Genomic DNA, 14,350 nt, shown 5'->3' with positions numbered 1-14,350 from the left:
TACAGTTGTTACCTCCTAACTGAAAATCAATTACTCAGTTTAGTGAGGCTTTGTTACTTGGTCTGATCTACCTGGAAACATGCAAGGCCAGCAAAGTCATGGTCAAGGAGGCAAACCCTAAAAATTGCGTCTTTTTGTCTTCTTTGTAGATAAAAAAAAAGCTAAAAAGAAATCACTGATGCTGGGAAATGGCCATTTTTTTTATTGAAGTATAACACATTATAAGGTGTATATATCTGATACAGACAGCTCAATGAATCTTAACATATGTGTAACCCCCTTTTAGTCACTACCCATACAATCACCCTGGAGTCTGGGACATCTCCAGCACCACAGAAGGTTCACTTGTGCCCCCTCTGGGTCAATACCCCTCACTAAGGATAACCACTATTCTGACCTTCCCTTTCATGGATCCATTTTACCTGCCTGAACCTTTTAAAAAATGGAACTGTGCAGATACAGTATGTATTCTTTTGTATCTGGCTTATTTTGCTCAGCATTGTTTTTAAAATTCATCCATACTGTTGCTTGGATCAATAGTTCATTCTTTTTTATTGTTATGCAAGTATTCTATAGAAGGATATGTAAGTTGTTTCTAGTTTGGGGCGACTCTGACTAATAATGGCCATATGAACATTCTCATACAAGTAATTTCTGTTGGGTAATGCCCAGGACTGAAATTGCTGGACCAGAGTATAGGTATACATTTGCCTTTAGTAGACACTGCCAAACAATTTCCCAAGGTAATTGTACCAATTTGACTCCCACCAGCAGTATATGAGAGTTCCAATTGCCTCACATACTTGACTGGTGTATTGATTTTAAAACTAGCTGAGAGCAAGGACCTTTTTCAAACTTGCCCATGACCTCCAAATTTCTAGTCATCCTCCAAATTCAATTACTATCTTTATTTCCCAGAATTAAAGTAACCAGAAATGTTTGTTCAGATAGTTAACCCGAACATGGATGAAATGCAAAGAATTTTTTTTTTTTTTTTACTTTTTAAAGACTTTTATTTATTTATTTGAGAGCAAGAGATAGCGCTCATGAGTGGGGGGGAGGGGCAGAGGAAGAGGAAGAAGCAGACTCCCCACTGAGCAGGGAGCCCAATACAGAGCTGGATCCCAGGACCCTGGGATCATGACCTGAGCAGAAGGCAGAGACTTAACTGACTGAGCCACCCAGGTGCCCCACAAAGAATTCTTTAGATAAAATATAAAGATTTTCTGATAACAACTAATGTCTAATAGAGAAGATGTTGAGGTTTCTGTTGGATGTATGCAAGAGTTTTATACTTGATTCTTCACAAAGCCTGTATTTGAGCAGGTTGGCTAACAATGGCTTTCACAAGAATTAAGCAATTAGATGATTCAATTTTTATCCTTTGCAAACAAATTTGCCTTTAGCCAACACAGTGGGGAATGAAATCTCCTCCTCTGCAAAGTGCAATCTCTGCTTTATCCCATCCGTCTTCATTAGCTGTCACCAGGGCTAATATAAGAAAGTTCTACTTTCAGCAATTTATTCTTGAACCAATTTGATTATGAAGTTTATGCACAAAAGACCCATTTGTCAAAAATATAGAATGTACATGGTTGGGAGATAGAAGATTTTGAGGAAGTGAAAGATAAATAAAACATTCACAGAAATTAACACAGAAATGTGCATGATTTCACACACTAATTTGAGTAAACAGACTCTGCATTTCTCTAAAATTCTTAAAAAATAATTTGCTTTCTCCTGGCATACGTCATATACAAAACAATTAGGTATATCAATCCTATTCAGCTTCAACTACTTTTATTCTTCATGAAAACTTTATGACCCTACTTCCACAAAGTCTGAGTGTTGCTTACATCTAGACATTCTTTCCATGCAACACTTTTTGTCATAAAAAGGTATCCAAGACCATTCTCCTAGATAATCAAGCAAGATAGTTCCTCAGACGTTTGATGTCTCTCCAACATCCACTGCCATTTTGAAGGAACTGTTTGCTTCTGTAAGTACAAACACAACCTAAGAACTTACTCTCCATCTTTTCTCTTGTGTGAGCCCACGTCCCATGAACTTCGTGAAAGCACCTACCACAAAAAGTAGTCACAGAAATTGCTTTTCTTTAGTCCAAAGCACTTTTATCTTCTAAAAGAGTGTGTACCGGGCACCTGGGTGGCTCAGTTGGTTAAGTGACTGCCTTCGGCTCAGGTCATGATCCCGGAGTCCTGGGATCGAGTCCCACATCAGGCTCCCAGCTCAGTGGGGAGCCTGCTTCTCCCTCTGACTCTCTCCCCTCTCATGCTGTTTCTCTCTCGCTCACTCTCTAATAAATAAATAAAATCTTTAAAAAATAAATAAATAAAAGAGTGTGTACCAAAATGCCATGATGGGCTTATCTGGGCTCATTATGCTACAATCCATAATTTTTCATTTTTCAATTCTAGAATGCTCTTAAGTGCCTCTCTGCTCTAATTTGTCTTGACCTGCTTCTCTTTAGTTATCTTCTCTCTACTTACTACATTTCTAGTACCTTCTCCACACTTTCTCCTTTCTACCAGCTCTTTATCTTCATTTAAATATGCTAATAAGCCCCAGTTTTCAAAACAAAACAAATTCTCTATTCTCATCCCCTTCTTCTATCTCACTCTTCCACAGCCAAACTTGAAAGGGTTGCCAGGATTCTATTGGCTTACATACTAATCAGTCCTCAATCCACTCAGATCTTCCTTCTGTCCTCACCACTCTCTGGAAATTTCCACTCTATTATTCACCATTAATATCCTTGTTGTTAAATCCAATTAACAATTTTTAGTCATTACATTATTTTACTGTCAATGGAACCATTGGCCATTCCCTCCTTCCTGAAGTACTTGGTCTGTTTGGCTTCCTGACACCGCTGTCTCCCGGTTTTCCTTCTGGTTACACACAACCTTCTTCTCTACAGCATCCTGTACTTCTACCTGCCCCTTAGAAGTTGGTGTTCCCAGGCTTCCCCACACCTTCTTCTTTTTTTTTTTGTTATGTTATGTTAATCACCATACATTACATCATTAGTTTTTGATGTAGTGTTCCGTGATTCATTGTTTGCGTATAACACCTAGTGTTCCATTCAGTATGTGCCCTCTTTAATACCCATCACCAGGCTAACCCATCAGACCTAAATGTGAGACAGGAGTCCATCAAAATCCTAAAGGAGAACAAAGGCAGCAACCTCTTCAACCTCAGCTGCAGCAACTTCTTCCTAGAAACATGAACTTCTCTTCCCTTTCCAAAGGCAAGGGAAGCAAGGGCAAAAATGAACTATTCGACCTCATCAAGATAAAAAGCTTTTGTACAGAGAAAGAAACAGTCAACAAAACCAAAAGACAACCAATAGAATGGGAGAAGATATTTGCAAATGACATATCAGATAAAGGGCTAGTATCCGAAATCTATAAAGAACTTATCAAACTCAACACCCAAAGAACAAATGATCCAATCAAAAGAAATGGGCAGAAGACATGAACAGATACTTTCACAAAAAAGATACCCACAACTTCTTCTATACTCACATTGCTCCCCAGACAGTCTCATCCACTCATCGATTAAATTAGCAACTAGAGCACTCCACTTTCCATAGACTAGAGGGGGCAAATGCAACATGAACTGTGGAGTAAATGGATGTGAGGAAATAGAATCCTGCCTTTTTTTTTTTTTCAAGAAATAGTCTTATGTAGATAACTTTCAAATCTCTCTACTGAATTCCAGACCTGTAAATGCAAATTCCTACATCTTCACTCAAACATATCTTCTCCTCCCTCCTCAACACCTACTTCCAAATTTCAATGAATGGCACCACTATCCACTGGGTAAGGAAGCCATAATTTGGATAATGTCATTATCTCCTCCTTCTCCCTCATCATTCCCAGTTAGCAAACTTTCAGGGAAAATTTCAAACTCCTTGTGATCAGACCTCTCCTTACCCTATACCAGCACTACCAAACTTCTTTCAGGTGCGCTCTCACCACAAAACCACCATTTACTATTTTCTTTGTATAAAATAATCTGCCACCCCCACCCCATTGCCTCCTGGCTAGACCCCACATGTTCTTCAGACTGTCACTTCCTCCATCCCTAACAGACAGGTCAGACTCTTCAGCTGTGTGACCTCACCATACTCTGTACTTCTTCCATCACTATTTTAATTGTTTATTACACTCCTTTCTCTATTTCATTTTAAACGCTTTGAGGACAAAAGTAAAGTTGCCCATTTTCTATCCATTTTAGTGCCTAGCACAGTATCCAACACAGAGTGTCTATCCAAAAGTAAGTATTATATGGATTAAGAATTCATTGATTAATGTTTAAGACAATTACACTTGTTCCTACATTTTCCCTCCAGAAGCAGGTTTTCTTGCCCCAAAGTAATTTGTTTGCCTCCTTTGGCAACTCCTAATACTTAATTTTCCAAATATTCATGCCCCATGCAAGACACTGCAAGAGGTACAGAGATGAACAAGTTAGAGTCACTGCTGACAATGAGCCTATGGTCTGGCAGGCAATGAGACCAAGTCCCAATTAGCTGAAGAAAAGGAGAATATTTTCCACCACATTATGGGAAGACATAATATGAAATGAAGCTTTGAAAATGGTTAGATTTTCAGTACATGGAAATGCAAGCAAGGGTCCAGACAATAGTCTTAGGAAGACAACAAACCTGGAAAATGAGGACTATGAAAACTTGAATGGCAAGAAGTATGAGGAATATAGATAGCCTAGTTTGTCTAGATCTTAGGGAATAACATTGGGAGTAGATAAACCAGGAAGATATTTTAGAATCATTCAGCCTTGGAGTCATGGAGGCCCTTGATACCAAGGGAAGAACTGTACACATATTCAGTACTCAGAGTAGAGCGAACAAATAGTTTGAACAAAAGAGTGACATGACTGGAGCTGAATTTCAAGATTTTTTTCCAGCAAGTGGTGTGTAGAATGGTTAAGGCAGGAAGACACTAGAGGTGGGGAAATTCTCATACTCCATCAAATCAAGTTCAAAACACCAATAGCACAAAGCACCACTGTTTGTTTTTGCATTGAAAAAGAAAAATAAATGTCCAAGATTGCGAGTCTATTAGGATACTGAAAGAAGGCAATGTGGCCTCTGCCCTTGAGGAGCTTCTACTGTACCAGCAGAAGCAGAAAGAGTAATAACATGAAAATAAAGTATGCTGGGGAACAGAATGAAAGAACAAACATGAGTCAAAAATTTGGCACAGGTCTAGGAAAGAAAAAAATCTTCCCTAAAAAACTGGACTGTAATGCAATTCTTATATAAATTGGTGGTCTGAATCACATTCTAAGTGTGATCCAAAAAAATGGCAGGTAAAGAATTTAAGAGAAAGGGCAGAAGAGACATTGTACAGCTGGAATTTATACAACTTGGCAAACAATTTGATGTGGTGGAGGATGAAGGAGAGGGAGAGGTCAAAGACATGAAGAGTCTGATCCATAAGGGCTGGGATAACTGTAGTGCCTGCAGCAGACATAGAAGTCAGGAGTAGGTGTTGTTCGGGAAGGGACATGAGTGTACTTTTCTACAGGCTGCATTTTTGCCTTCTGTTCTCCATTGTCCCAGGTGAAGATTTGTAACAAGGAAATCAAAATGCAGATTAAGAGTTTAGAATTACATTTTTTTAAAAAGCAAAACCTGTATGTTGTTTGTTGGTTGGATACAAATGTAAAGGAAAAGCTGTATAACAACATATGCTCTACCCTCTACACCCAGGAGAAAACAGCAGATGTTATAAGACTAGATGTTGGGGATGAAAGAAACTTCCATGTTTTACTCTCTAGATATTTATAGTATTTGAATTTTTGAATGAACATGAGGTTAGGGCATCTGGGTGGTGCAGTTGGTTAAACGTCCGACTCTTGCTTTCAGCTCGAGTCCTGATCTCAGGGTCCTAGGATCAAGCCCAGCTCAGCGTGGAGTCTGTTTGGGATTCTCTCTCTCCCTCTGTCCCTCCTACTTGTCTCTTTCTTGCTCTCTCTCTCTCTCTCTAAAGTAAGTAAATAAAATCTTTTTAAAAAAATTAACATGAGGTCAAATATTATGTAATTTTTAAAGTTTTGGTTTAAAACATTTGGCATTAAAAACAGAGATTGAGATATCATTAGTAAAAAGACACTAGCAAAAGATACAGAAGAGGATATAGTTGGGCAAAGACACAAATATAAAAAGATAAGTGGTCTAAGATTAAGCCTGGAGACATACTCTAAAAGAATGGAGAAGAGATGAGACCAAGGAAAAAGGAAAATATCTGTCCAAACCTTAAATGGAAAAAACCACAATATGCAACATCACATAAAATAAAAAAGAATTTGGGAGTGGGAGACAGACACAAATTACTATGTGTCAGACATTATGTTAGTGACATAACAGAGACAGTTGCCATTTATTGAAGATTTATTATACTTCAGAAACACGCTAAGAATTTTATGGTAATAATTTCATTTTCTCCCCCTAAGTAGCCTAAAGGTATACAGAAAAGTCTTCATTTGAAGATGTGGAAACTGATGATTCGAGAAGTTAAGATTTAAGATTGTATAGCTAGCTTGGGGCACCTGGCTAGCTCAGTCATGCAACTTTTGATCTTGGGGTCATATGTTCAAACCCCACACTGGATATAGAGATTACTTAAAAATAAAATCTTGGGGCAGCGGGGTGGCTTATTAGGTTGAGCATCCAACTCTTGATATCAGCTCAGGTCATGATCTTATGGGTCGTGGGATCGAGCCCTGTATGGGGCTCCACACTGAGTGGGGAGTCTGTTTGAAGATTCTCTCCCTCTGCTCCCCACCCCACTCATGCATTCTCTCTCTCCAAAATAAATAAATCTTTAAAAAGTAAACAAAATCTTTTTTAAAAAAGATTTTATAGCTAGTTTAGTTGGAGAGCCCATGTGCAAAGCCACTTCTGAATTCAGAGACCTTGCTCAGTCAGAGTTCTGCCCATTTACTGGTACTTGGAAAGGAGCAAAGTGTCAAATGCTACACTAATGTAGTGAAGGCTATAACTAACAAAAGGGAATTAGATTCAGTGTCAATAAAATGTCTACTGATTTTTGATAACACTGCTTCTCAAAAAGTAAAGTAAAAAAGTGAGTAAAGGGAATGAAAGCCAAATGCAAAAATTAAAATGTAAATAAAGCTTTGGCAGTTATAGGAATAAGAATTTTTTTTAAATTCTTTTTAAAAAATTATTATTATTAGAGAGAGAGAGAGAGAGAGAGAGAGGTGGAAGGAGAGGGAGAGAGAGAGTCTCAAGCAGGCTCCACATCCAGTATATGAGCCCGACTCAGGGCTTGATCTCATGACCCTGAGATCATGACCTGAGCCAAACTCAAGAGTTGGATGCTTAATGGACTGAGCCACCTAGGCACCCCAAGAGTCATTTTTTAATATGGCATTAAAGAGAGGATTATTTATGACTGAAGAAGAGAAGGGATATAACTAATGCAATGATGTCCTGGAAGAGATGGGGTCATGACCATAGAAGGAAGTCCTAGACACGGAAGATACTGGATCCTGAGACAAAAGAATGAAAGAGAGAGAGAAAACCTCCATGGAATGAAATGAAAGAGCTTCTACTGAGTGGTTTCCAACAAGAGTTCCTGGAAGAGGGTTTGAGACTTGGGGAATGTAGAAAAGATCTTGAACAATCACTGTGAGAAATACTGTAGAAAGTCACAACAACATGTGATCAAAGTTGGTGGGTGGCAGAATGAGTCCAGATAAAGAAAATAGCATGGATTGTATAGATCCACTGACCCAGATTTTTTACTTTATTTGGGAATATGCAATAGTCTAATATTCTAGAGGGTAGCCTATAGGAGTTAAAAAGTTCATCACTACAAAATGGGTAGTGAAGCCAAAAATCATGCAGGGACCTGGAGCTTATCAGGCCTTAAATCAAACCCTGATTCTAGCAGGTTCTGTAGCCTGCTCCCTCTGTAACCTTGGGAATTTTATTTCATCTCTAGGTCTAAAATTTTAATCTGTAGGATCAAGATAATAATAGTGTCCAGTCCCATAATTCATTGAGAAATAAATGTTTGCATAGCACAGAATTTAGCACATTCCATTTCCTCAATACATAACCAATATTAAATAATGGGAGAATTGAGAGAAGTCTATCAAAGGACTGAAAGAAAACATGAGGACAAAGAGCAAGTTAAAGATGAATGATGCCATAAAAGAGGGAAAAGACAAGAGGCTGGGGTCAGAGAAGGAAATTTTAGAATTTGAGCACATGCAGGCAAAGCAGTTCCAAAGAGGTACGAGGTCAAACCAGGCAAGTAAGTAATTTTCAAAAATGGAGGTCACGGAGCTTAAGCACCTGAGAATTTGGGAAGGAAGTATGAAGATAGTCCCAAGGGAGGTGCCTCAGGATGGGTACTGAGGAAAACAGAGAGAGGGAATAGATGACGCATGAAATCATTGGTGGCAGGAGAACATCTATATGTGGTTTATAAGTGACAAGACAAGAAATAAGAGAAAAATGGTATAAAGGAACTTCAAAATAAGAAATTACTAATGGAGGGTAAAGAATATATAGAACTCTTTCTTTGGGAATACAATGAGAACAGCATTGTCAAGAATTCTGAAGGTTCTGAGATTGAATCCTACTTGAAAGTGGCAGGTTAGCTTGCCACAACTTCATGGGCGCTGGGAGAAGACACAAGACTCTTTTTATGTATATAGTTTTATAGCAATAGCAGTAGCAATAGCCAGAATTTCTGTGTCGTTTCAGGATCATTTCATGGAGCCAGGAAAAAGACAACATCTGCCTACTCAGTGGGTTGGACATAGAGGGGAGGAACCCCAAGCTTCGGGAACCTGAAGTTTCTATGGGAATAAACATGGCTGCACTTTGTTCTGAAGGGAGACACCAGTGCCTCTACTCACAAGGCATGCAGAAATGCAAGAGACTCACAGAGAGTTGTTGCTTAACAATATTTTCCATTAGAAAAAGGTGGAAAGGAAATATTATCAGAGAAAAAACAGGTTTCCATTAATATAAGGAGATAAAAATAGAGTCACTATATTTACATAAGTTTAACCTAGTTTCAATGACAATTCCTTCTCCTAGGGACAGTTTTCCTCCAGACTAACATCTTAGAGCTTGGGGCTTATCCAGTTTCTTGGAGACTTTGCCCTCCTTGGCTCCCTCACTCATCCTCACCTGGAAGGCTCAGCATGTCTCAGGCTCATGGCTTACTCAGTGAGGATCATCATAAAGCATGCTGCTTCTAACTGTAGAAAAGTTATTTGCTATTTATAGACCTGTAGGTTCATTACAACTTCCTCCTGCTATCTGTTCATTTTTGTTTTAAATCACCCCAAGCTCTTAGCCTCTCATAAAAAGCACATTTCTTGAAAACTTCCAAAACTGACATGAAAGTTCTGTTTCTCTGAAAGTTAAGATAAAGGACTAGAACTGAGTTGTATATGTTTCTTCATGCCATGAAGGACAAGGGATAGTGGAAATTCAGAAAGAGAAAGTGTTACTATAAATCTGAAAAAGCACATGTTAAAAGCAACCCATCAGCATCTCCTTGGTCATATAAAACATCAAAAATGATTTCACAGCAAGTGAACTTACTTATAAACAATTTTAGCCATGTGATACCATAGCTTTACAAAATCCAGCATTTTTAAATGCATAATGCCAGAAAATCCCAGAAAAGTGAAGGTTTAGTCACAAATCCATCTTTAACCTGCTTTGTGAAAAACATCTGGATTTTTATGATCATCTACTCCTAAGCACTGAATGGGCCCACTCTAAAAGAGTCACAGTGTTTTACTTCTCATCTGGAATACACGATCAACTCCTAATATCTTTCTTACCCTTCCGAAAGAGGCTAGGACTGAAAATTAAGCTTTACTCTCTCCTTCAGGTAAGGGCTGTTTCCTTTTTATACAGGCAATAATAATGATTTAAAAATTACCACCCTGACTGTGTGTCAGTTGTCAAAGAAATACCAGGGCCTAGCAATAGTTAAAGCAGTAAAAACAGATTTTTATTCAGGACTCTTCCAAAAAGAAGAAGGAGTTCTCCCTAAAGAACTGGGCTCAATTCCAAATACAACAAGGAGAGAGTGGGGATGAATAGCCGAGAAGAGTGGAGAGGTTACCTAATAGGATTCTTGCTGTAGGCAGGCCAGGGGAACAGGGCACATCACACGAAGATGGTGGAGGATAAGGAATCGATCAGATATCGAGGATGGAGTCATCTGGCTAAACTTACTTGACAGGATTCTTGATAAAACCAGACTCTACAAGCATGGAGCAGAAGCCATAGGGTCAGGTTTATCCAGGCAGAGGGCTCAGAAGATTCCCTACTCAAAGTCAGGAAGAGATCTTTGTCACAGGCTTTCTTCTAAGTGTGTCATGTGTGTTAACTCATTTAGCCCTTAAAACAATCCCTTGAAGCATATTCTGTTACTTTCCCATTTTAAAGATGTGGAAATTGGGGCACCTGGGTGGCTGAGTGGTTGAGAAAAGTATTTGGGGCCCTTGGTTTCTGCTCAGGTCATGACATCATGGGTCCTGGGATTGAGCACCGCATCGGGTTCCTTGCTCAGCAGGGAGTCAGCTTCTCCCTATCCCTCTGCTCTCACCCCTGCTCAAATAAAAAAAATAAAATCCTTTTTTTTGAAAGAAAGAAATATTTATAAAATAAAATAAAATAAAATAAAATAAAGATGTGGGAGTTGCACAGAGAGGTTAAGCAATTTGTCCAAGGTCTCATGGCTACTAGGAGGTAAAGCCAAGACTTTAATCCAGGCAGTCTGGTTCTACACTGTGTGTGCCTTGCAAGGACTGTATTCCTGATAGTGAGATTTATTGAGCAATTACCATGTTCCGGTCACTGGGCTAATTCCTTTGCATGAAGCAGAAAATAACCCTGTGTATTTGGCTTCATTATCATTCCCATGTTCCAGATGGGAAAACTGAGGCTTTAAGAGGTCAGCATAGATCATATAGCTAGTAAGTGGCACTGGTCATATGACTACTATTAGCAAAGATGGGAGTAAAGCCCAAGGTTTTTTTACTCCAAAGCCCCTATTCCTAACTTCCTTTCCCTGATCATTTTTTTTTTCAATCAGTAAGTATGCTAGTAGAAAAAGCTTCTACTAGGCACTGTGCAAGGCACTAGAGCTACCATCACAGAAAAGATTGGCCTGCCCCACTTTCACGGAGCTTCATCTATGGGAGAGACATGCAACCTATGGCAACTGCAACCTAGTAACAGATGCTGAATAGGATAGGTACAGAGTGCCGTGTGAGCTGACAGGGGGCAACTCACCCTGCTCCAGGGGACCAGGAAAGGCTTCCCAGAAGTCACAAAAGGCTCTGTAGAGGAAGCAACATCCAAGCACAGGTCTGTATCCCCAGAGAAACCCGTGGAATGGGTAGGAGTTAACCAGGAAGCCAAAAGGGAGGGAAACGTGTTCCCAGCTGAGAAAAGAGCCCATGCAAAGGCTCCAAGGGCAGGGTGGGTGGGTCAGTATGGCCAGAGTGCAGGGTGAGGAGGAACACGTGGTGATATACTAGAGAGCTAAGCGGGAACGGGATCGTGAAGGGTCTTGTTGGCCAACTGAAGAAATTCACACTTAATTCTAACAGCAGCAGGGAACCACTGAAGATTTCACTGAAGCAGGAAAATAACGAGGTTCGATTTGTATCCCAGGAAACTACTCAGGCTGCATCATGAGGCCTGGGCTCTGGAAGAGGAACGAGGCTGATGGAAGGAAGGCCATTTGTGAGATGGTTGCAGGAATACAGGTGAGCAAGCAGGCAAGTGGCAGTTTTGGAGAGCGAGAAGTGGTGGGCTTGAAAATGATTCCTGAAGTAATGTGAAATTTCTGGGACTTGGTCATTGGTATGGCTGTCAGAGGAGAAATCAGATGACATACAGATTTCTAGCTTGGAAATCTATTCAGTAGAAGGAAATATAAGATAAACAGCAGGCTTAAGAAGGAAAACAATTATTGGTTTGAGAAATGCTGAGTTGTAGGTGTTCATACACACAGACAGACACCAGGTTGACAAGTTGCCTAAGTGGTAGGTAAGATTGGTTCTCGGGAAGTTCTGGAGATAATGATGTGGGAACCAACTTTATGCAAATAATATTACAGCACTAGGGTTATGAGGTCACCCAGAGAGTGTACAGAGTAAGGAGAAAAGTAAGTCTAGAAAAGGCCAGTCTTTAAAGGTCAAAAAGACAAAGTTTCAAAATAGACTGAGAAAGACTGGCCTGAGAGGTAGAAGGAAAGCCAGATGGGATGCACCAAGATTTCAGGAAGGAAGGAGTGACCTCCATGTCAAACGCTGCTGACAAGACAAGTGAAAGGACTGAGGCTCTGTGCCATGACCCTACCAACAAGAATGGATTTTTGCAGAGCACAAGAAGCTGCTGCAAGACAACTGCTCCTCCTGTCTCTTGTAAAATAGGGGGATAGGTTGGAGCAGGGCTTTTGGGAGCCACAAGAGGAGAAAGAAAGAGCTTTCTGATTAAAAAAGAGTTGGGGGGTCAAATGTTGCAGTGATGACACAGGCACTGCCTGGAATCAAAGCTTGTGGTGTGGGGGCCTGATCAGGGAGACTGTCTAGGTTTGAGTCACTTACAGGTGTGAGCCTGGGCAAGCTACTCAATTTCTCTGTACCTCAGTTTCCCCAGCAGTGAAGTAGGTTGTTGTGAGATCTAAATGAGTTCATTCATGTAACATGTTTACACAATGCCTGGCATACAATAAGCATTTTGGGTTAGCTTTTCTTAATATTTCCTTCTTCTCTGGGGATTGCGTCAACCTTTGGAATTCTGATTAAATCTTTGAGAAAAGGGGTCCCTAATACCAACTGGGATTGGACTCTCTTCAATCTGACGAAAAAGAGTGCCTAGAGATAGACTTATTGTGATCTAAATGGAAGAAAAGGGAAGGGGCATGGAGAGGACTGGCTTTGTCACCACAAGAGAAGCAGTGAAGTCTGTGAAAACAGAGCAGGGATTGCAAACCACTGCCCACAGCCTGGTTGGCAATAAAACAGTCACACCCATTCCATACATGGGGTCTAGGGCTGCTTTCACGCTACAGCTGCAGTGCTGAATAGCTGCAACACAGACTGGCCTCCAAAGTCTAAAATATTTAGTATCTGGCCCCTTGCAAAAGAACTTGCCCTTTGATATAACCAATACTTCCAAAATATTATGAAGCACCTAAAGAAAAAAAATCAAAGTACTTGGGAATTTCATTGATTGTGGATTCTACATGAATTACTTGTATGATTTGACTGCCCAAAAGTATAAACGAGCCACAGTTGGGCTGTTAGAAATACAAGATCCAGAATGATGGAGGAGATAGCTGACCAAGTTGGAAATAGTATGTTCAGTTTGGAGCAGTACTATTACAATCTAGAGCAGCATTGTCCAAAAGAACTTTCTGTGATGATGGAAATGTTCTAAATCTGCACTGTCCAATATAGTAACCACCAGCCACATATGAATATTGTTTGACTGAAGAAATGAATTTTAATTGTATTTAACTTTATTTTAAATATAACTAGCCATATGTGGCTAGTGGCTACCAGACTGAATAGTGCAGATGTAAAGTATTCAGCATCATGGAAGTAGTTGTATAATAAAAAGAAAAATATTTTATTCAGTAAATGTTTTTAGCTTTATTCTGAGGATACAAAAGTTAGATTCAATTAAAACCCAGCAGGTAGACAGATGCCTACAAAACTAAAATACAAGGATATAAATGCCATGATGATAGATAAAAATTGAGTGCCTACTATGTGCCAGGCTTTGGGCTAAGTTCTCAACATTGTCTATTTTATTTAACCCTTTAAGAATTCAGTAAAATGAATTATCATCCTAAATGTCATATTAAAATAAAACACTCAGCCGCCCTAAGAAGACTAAGTAGATTTATAAGACCATAAGTTATTATTGAACTGGATTCAAACATAAATCTGAGGGACTCCAAACCAAAGTTTCTTTCTAAATAACAGGTAATCAATTTTATGCCATAGGCATACAAATGAAGGAAAAATGTGTTCTGCTTTTGGAGGGTCAGAATTCTAGGGTAGGGAAGGCTAAGGACAGCTAGGGAAGATAGGTGATACTTGAGCTGAATCTTGAAGGAGAAGGAGTTCTCCAGAAAGATAAGAAGGAAAGACCATTCCAGGCAAGAAGGTACTGCCTGAGGAAAAGCTGTGGAAGGGCACAAGAGTTATGGGTAGAGCATGGAATCAAGATCTTCAGTGGGTTGTTGATTGGGTTCCTTCTATATGCTACCTACCACTACCT

Source organism: Zalophus californianus, chromosome 3, assembly GCF_009762305.2.
Source record: "Zalophus californianus isolate mZalCal1 chromosome 3, mZalCal1.pri.v2, whole genome shotgun sequence".
Classification (NCBI taxonomy): domain Eukaryota; kingdom Metazoa; phylum Chordata; class Mammalia; order Carnivora; family Otariidae; genus Zalophus; species Zalophus californianus.
The sequence above is the reverse complement of the archived record's forward strand: the minus strand, read 5'-3'. Positions refer to the sequence as shown.